General features: G+C 50.6%; 1 protein-coding gene across 5 annotated transcripts in view; it reads right to left on the reverse strand.

Moving 5' to 3' along the window:
- Positions 1-7,500, reverse strand: part of Ptp99A (Protein tyrosine phosphatase 99A) — a 1,223,378-nt gene that overhangs the window by 16,912 nt on the left and 1,198,966 nt on the right. The window lies entirely within an intron of this gene.

Genomic DNA, 7,500 nt, shown 5'->3' on the forward strand with positions numbered 1-7,500 from the left:
ACACAAGAGCATTAGGTTCACTCAACAAGTATTATTCAAGCAAATGTTACACAAGAGATGGTAAATAACATATATGTAATGTCTAATCCTTGGATCTGATGGGTTGGGTGGGGGGATGGTGAGAGAAGAGAAAAGAATGAGAGAAAGAAGCATGCAGATAAATAGATAGTGCTGGTGATGTAGATCAAATGATAAATAGACAGGGAAAGAGAAATGTATTGAGAGAACGGGAGAGGGATATATCTCAACACACAAGCTTCTTCCCATTTATAGTAGCAGAAGCACCAGTAACAAAATAACCACCAACAGGAAGTGGATAGCCTTCATTTTCTTCCTCCTATTACTCTTCATCCTCATACCTATTTTACTTCTTTTTTTTTCCTCCTATTACTCTTCATCCTCATACCTATTTTACTTCTATCTCATTCCTCTCCCAATCCATATCATATTTTTTCCATCTGCTTCTCTCTTTCTATTCGTTTATTCCTCCTCCTTCCCCTTCCCCTTCCCTTTCTTCCTCTCCTTCTCCTTCTTCTTCTTCTTCTCCTCCTCCTCCTCCTCCACCTCCTCCCCTCCTCATCCTCATCCTCATCCTCATCCTCCTCCTCCTTCTCCTCCTCCTCCTCCTCCTCCTTCTCTTATTCCTCCTTCTCTTATTCCTCCTTCTCTTATTCCTCCTTCTCTTATTCCTCCTTCTCTTATTCCTCCTTCTCTTATTCCTCCTCCTCCTCCTCCGCCCCGCGTTCACGACCGTAACCACACGTGTATGGTAACATAACGTCAACCTTACGACTTTAAAACGTGTCCTTGTTGCTACCTGGGCGCCGCTCCTCCCAGCCATGAGATGAGAGGGGGAAGTTGGGGAGTGAGAGAGGAGAGAGGGGGATGAGATTAAGGGGGGGGGAGGAAAGAGGAATGAGCGAAGGCTTGGTAGGAGGAGGGAAGGTGGTGAGAAGGAAGGGGGGATGGGAGGACGAAAGGAGGAAGGGTAGAGAGGGAAAAGGGCGTCTGGGGTTGAAAGGAAGGAGGAGAGAGGAAAGGGAGAGGGAGGGGGGGGGCACTTCCAATCATTCTACAGATAGAGTTTCTTCTCCCCCTTTATCTCCATTCCCCCTACCCCCCCTCTTTCCTACAATCTTTTCAACTGAGGGTAAGAGGGGAAGGGAAGAGTACAAGACAGAATTATTCCCGTTTCCCCCATTTCAATCGATTCCATACGAGAGGTGGCAATAACAACAACAATAATAGTAATAATAACAATAGCCGCCAGGATAACAACATAAAGTACATGCAGTGAATGTAATTCTTCCGTCGCACATACGCACAAAAGGCATTCCCAGCGCATTAACCAAAATAACAAAACCCCTTTAACCTAACCAGAGGAAAAAAAATTCGACCTCACCGACAAGGCTCCCGATCAAGACTAATGGGCGGTGCGGGAGAACTGAAAACCCATAACTACGCGAGAGAGAAGAGAAAAAGGAAAACAACAATAATAACACGACGGGAACACGCAAAAAAAGACAAAGGGCGCATTGCTAGACAAAAGGCGTAGTCTCGACGGCACCTTCCCCGGTCCCGCACTCTACGCACCGTCTCCGCCTCTTTGACACACCCTCCCTCACCCCCTTCACTTTGGGCGCCCCCGGCCTCTCTACCTTCCTGTATCTCTTTCTTTCGTAACTCTCTATGTTGGTCTCTCGTTTTTTTTTTCTTTCTCATTCATTCACTTCTCATCTTTTCTCTCTATTGTCTGTGTCGTGTTCTCTTCCATTCCCTTTCTCTTCCTCTAATCATCCATCCATCCCGCACCGTTCAATATCCTTTCCCTACCTTCTTAATCAGCATAATAGCAATTCTCACTTCATAACGTCCTCCCTTCCCCTCCCTTCCTCTCTTCCAATCCCCTCCCCTCCCTCGCCTCTCCATTCTCCTCTCATCTCTCCCCTCCTCTCTCTCGCTCGTCTATTTTTTTTTTGTATGTCTCTCCCTCCTTATCGCCTGCCTCTCCCTCTTACTCTGCTCTCTCTCCCTCTCCCTCTGCACTCCCTCCCTCTCCTTCTCCCACTCACTCTGCACTCCCTCCCTCTCCCTCTCACTCTGCACTCCCTCCCTCTCCTTCTCCCTCTCACTCTGCACTCCCTCCCTCTCCCTCTACACTCCCTCCCTTTCTCTCTGCACTCCCTCCCTCTCCCTCTACACTCCCTCCCTCTCCCTTTCACTCTGCACTCCCTCCCTCTCCCTCTACACTCCCTCCCTCTCCCTCTCCCTCCCTCTACCTCTCCCTCTACACTCCCTCCCTCTCTCTCTACACTACCCATCCCCACTCCCTACCCGAGTACCCGCGCGCGCTCCGTCCGGCCTTTTAAAAATGGCCGTTTTCCCAGACGCACACAACACGACACCCCCCTGCAGGCGCCTCGGTACTTACTCCGTCGCACCAATTAGAAAGTGAATCAGAACTGGACCCTTATCGCGCTCCTGATGCTGTTGCTGTCTGGGGATAAGGCGGATGGAGGGAGGGATGGGAACTGGAAGGAAAATAAGGAGAAGAGGAGGAGGAGGAGGAGGAGGCGGAGGAGGAGGAGGAGGCGGAGGATGAAGGTGTGGAGAAAGAGGAAAAGGAGGTGAAAGGGGAGGGGAGTGGGGAAGAAGAGGAGGAATAGGAGATGGATGATGATGATGATGATGAAGATTCCAATAGCAACACTATGGGAAGGATGACAACAAGAAAATCCTTTACTGTTTTCCTTTTTTTCATCATGTACAATCAACAGAAGAAAGCTGACCGGGCGGGAGCGAGACCTAACCCTCCCCCCCCTCAAAAAAAAGAAAGAAAAAAAAAACACGCCACGACAACACCTCACTGCCTGCCTCGCTGACTGACGAAGGGCAGTTAAGGGCGGCCCAGTCACCTAGTACTCTTCGCTCATTCCTTGCCCTTTCCCCCTTCCTTCCTGCTCACTCTTACCCCTTTCCTCCCCTTCGACCTGCGAGTGGGCGAGAGGCGCTGGAGACCCCGGCTGAGAATCCTCATCTCGCGAGAGACGAGAGAGGGACCTGGTCACCCCCGGGGTGGGGGTGGGGCCCTTGGGAGTTTTTTTCGGGATGGATGAAGGGAGGGAGGGAGGGAACGAAAGGGGGGGGACGGGTTCCTCGGGAGGGAAGGAGGTTCTTCGAGGGGGAGGGAGGAGGATTCAGCGGTGAGAGGATGAAAGGGAAAAGGGAGGGAAGGAGGAAGAATGGAAGGTGATGGAAAAGATATGGAAAGGAGAGAGCAAAAAGGAGATAGACGAAAAATGAAAAACAAACAGAAAAGAAAAAAATAGACAAGAAAAGGAAGGGGGAAAGAAGGTGAAGAAATGCGGCGAGAAACAAGCGACGACGGAAAAGAGGGGAGGGGAAGAGGGGAATGAAAGAGGGAGCATGTTGTCACAGGTGGCAATATCGAGGGGGGTCAGGGGGTGGGAGGAAGGAGGGTATTAACGACGAATGTGGGGACGAAAGGAGGGGAAAGGACAAGAAACGAGGGAGTGAGACAAGGGCGAGAAATGAACGAAGTGTACTTAGAAACATGTGGCGCAAAATAACAAGCAAGGGAAGTGGTCTAGTTAGGTCTGTCTTGAGCAAAGTTTTTAATAATAAAAGCGAGGGAAGGAGAGGGGGAGGGGGGATAGGAGAGTGAAGAGGAGGAGGAGGAGGAGGAGGAGGAGGAGGAGGAAGAAGAAGAGAAAGAGGAGAAATAGGAAGAAGTGAGAGAGGATGAAGAGGAAGACGAAGAGGGAGTATGAAAAAAATCAAACGATACAACAACTGATACAAAGGCTTGTAAGAATAATCATGAACATACACACACGCACAAAAACTAAAGATCGAGACATAATGTAGAAAAAAGAGAAAAAAGAAGGCAGAACAGGTGGGACGAGAACTGGCGAGGGCGGGCAGCTGGAAGGGAGGAGGCAGAGGAAAAGAGAGAGAAGATGAGTAGAAGGAAGAGAGGGAGAAAGTCATGGAGCAAGAGACGGAAGGCAAGGGAGAAGAGATGGAGGAAGGTGGGAGGAAGAAAGAATGAGGGAGGGAAAGAGAGGGATTAAGGAAGGTCGTGTGCGGTAGGGATGCCTTAAAACAGGGAAGAGGAGGAGGTGGAGGAGAAGGAGGTGGTGGAAGAGGTGGAAGCGATGAGGAGGAGGAGGAGGAGGAGGAGGAGGAGGAGGAGGAGGAAGATGAGGGATGGGGGAGCGTCAAAGGCCGGATGCTGTGGAAACTGGTTTACGCAGCGAACACACCCTCAAAACACGATTTTAAACAAAATAAAAAAAACAATAATATATACTGGCTTCACAAGAACACGAGTCCGCCACTAGAACTTGAATTAGGCGCATAAATAAACAAATAAATAATGTGTACACCTGCACCGAAAGACACAGATATACTTAAAAATAAGACAACGATATTACGGCAAACAAAACAAGAATAAAGATCAGAAAATGCACTGTGGGAGGGCGAGGCGAGACTAAGGGGTGGAGGTGGGGGGGTGGGGGGGGGACGAACGCGGTCAATGAAGTACCTTCTTGTTTCCTCCTTCCCCCTTATCCCCCCTCTCCCATCCCCTTTTCCCTTCTACCCTTCACCTTCCCCCTCTGCCTTTCCCCCTACCTCTTCCCCGCTCCCCTTTCCCCATCACCTTTACCCTTTCCCTTCTTCCCTCCCCCTTACTCCTAGCCCAATACCTCTTCCCACCCCTTCCTAAACCCTTCACCGCCTCCCTTCTCCTCTCCCTCCCTGACTTAACCCTCTTCCCACCTCCCCTCCCCTCCCTTCTCACCTCGCTCCAACTCACCTTCCTCCCTACTCCCCTACCTCCTTCCTTCTCTTCCTCCCTCCCCCTTCCTTACTGCCCTACGTCCTTTCCCCCTCTCCCCCTTCCCTACTCCCCTACCTCCTTCCCTCTCTTCCTCCCCTACTACCCCACCTCCACCTCCTCTCCCCTTCTCCCCCTCCCCCTACTATCCCCATCTCCCTACCTCCTTCCCTCTCTTCCTCCCTCCCCTTCTCCCTTTCCACCCCACCTCCCTTCCCCCTTCTCCCTCCCTCCCCGTATGACTCACCTCCTCCGCGCCGTAGACAACACATGCTTTGCTCGCCCTCACAAGAAGTGTATTAAATCGCGGTCGTAAAAAAAAAGAAAAAAAAAAAGTTGATGGCTAGCTCTTATTTCCTTATCGTCTTTTTTCATCGCTTTATCATCAGTGTTATTTGTTATTGTCTTTTGCATCATCGGTTGTCTCGTATTGCCGTTCCTTTTTTTCCTTGTTGTTTTATAATCAGTGTTATTATTTTGTTATCATCGTTATCATTAATATTATTACTATCATTGTTGTTATTACTGACACTGCTGTTGTAACACTATGATGAGCATTTACCCAAGTTTTTTCTTTAATTGTTTTCTTCTTTTCTTTTCCCTGCTACTGAGGAGGAGGAAGGAAAAAAGAAACAAGAAAATGGAAGGAGGAATGGGATAAGAGAAAGGCAGAAGAGTGGAAGGAAAGGAGAATAAAGGCGGGAGACAGGAGAGGAAATGAGATGGACCGAGAACTCGTGCGAGTGGGTGCGTGAGAGCTCAGAGGAGGGGGGGAGGGGAGGTGGGGGAGGGGGGGGAGGGGGGGTGACGGAGGGGGAGGGAGGGGAGGGAGAGGAGGTGGCGGAGGGGGAGGGAGAGGAGGTGAGGGAGGGGGAGGGAGAGGAGGTGACGGAGGGGGAGGTGAGAGGAGGTGACGGAGGGGGAGGGGAGAGGAGGTGACGGAGGAGGAGGGAGAGGAGGTGACGGAGGAGGAGGGAGGGGAGGTGACGAAGGAGGGAGGGGAAGGGAAGTGAAGGATGGGAGAGGAGGTGAAGGAGGGGGAAGGAAAAGGAGGAAAAGGTAGAAATAGTGAGGGAAGTGAGGGAGGGAGGAGACGTGAACGGGGAGGAGAGGAAGCAGTGAAGGAGTTTAAGGAAAGTAAGGCAAGGCATAGCGCAGAAGAGAATAAACGAAAGCAATAAGTAAAAAAGTAAAGGAAAATAAACAAAATTATAGCTAATCAGGAATTAAATAGGGTTTAGTAACAGAACAGCATACGAGGCCATAAAAGTAAAAAAATGTAAAAGGAAGGAAATGATGTACAGGCGCGAAAGATTGGGAAAAAAGGAATAGCTAAGGCGAATAAGTCGAAAAGAAAAGGGGCGAAGAAAACGGAAAAGGAGGGCGAAAGAGGTAAGAGCACGGAAGGCAAAGGACGGAGAAGGGGGAGGAAAGGGAAAGGGGCAAGAAATAATGAAAAAAGTTCGCACGCACAAAACCGGAAACGCCAGAAAGAACGCGGCGCGGGGGTGGGGTGGGGTGGGAGGAGAGGGAGAGGGAGAGGGAGAGAGGGAGGGGAGGGGAGGAAGAGGGACAGCCATCCAGCCGGCCCATTCCGACGCCACGAAGACGAAACAAAGCAAAGCGAAGAATAACGGCCAAGGGACAAAAGTCACGTGATGTAAACAAACCTTGGGTACACGCGCGCGCAGCCGCCACGTCACGCGAGGGCCCGACAATGCACGAAACTTGCACTGGATCGGTTTGAGGAGGAGGGAGGGGCGAGGAGGAGAGAGGAAGAAGAGGAAGAAGAGGAAGAGGAAGAAGAAGATGAAGAAGAAGCGGGCAGCTGGAAGGGAGGAGGCAGAGGAAAAGAGAGAGAAGATGAGTAGAAGGAAGAGAGGGAGAAAGTCATGGAGCAAGAGACGGAAGGCAAGGGAGAAGAGATGGAGGAAGGTGGGAGGAAGAAAGAATGAGGGAGGGAAAGAGAGGGATTAAGGAAGGTCGTGTCCGGTAGGGATGCCTTAAAACAGGGAAGAGGAGGAGGTGGAGGAGAAGGAGGTGGTGGAAGAGGTGGAAGCGATGAGGAGGAGAAGGAGGAGGACGAGGAGGAGGAGGAGGAGGAAGATGAGGGATGGGGGAGCGTCAAAGGCCGGATGCTGTGGAAACTGGTTTACGCAGCGAACACACCCTCAAAACACGATTTTAAACAAAATAAAAAAAACAATAATATATACTGGCTTCACAAGAACACGAGTCCGCCACTAGAACTTGAATTAGGCGCATAAATAAACAAATAAATAATGTGTACACCTGCACCGAAAGACACAGATATACTTAAAAATAAGACAACGATATTACGGCAAACAAAACAAGAATAAAGATCAGAAAATGCACTGTGGGAGGGCGAGGCGAGACTAAGGGGTGGGGGGGGGGGGGGGGGGGGGGGGGTCGAACGCGGTCAATGAAGTACCTTCTTGTTTCCTCCTTCCCCCTTATCCCCCCTCTCCCATCCCCTTTTCCCTTCTACCCTTCACCTTCCCCCTCTGCCTTTCCCCCTACCTCTTCCCCGCTCCCCTTTCCCCATCACCTTTACCCTTTCCCTTCTTCCCTCCCCCTTACTCCTAGCCCAATACCTCTTCCCACCCCTTCCTAAACCC

This window comes from Penaeus vannamei, chromosome 41 (genome assembly GCF_042767895.1).
Source record: "Penaeus vannamei isolate JL-2024 chromosome 41, ASM4276789v1, whole genome shotgun sequence".
NCBI lineage: Eukaryota > Metazoa > Arthropoda > Malacostraca > Decapoda > Penaeidae > Penaeus > Penaeus vannamei.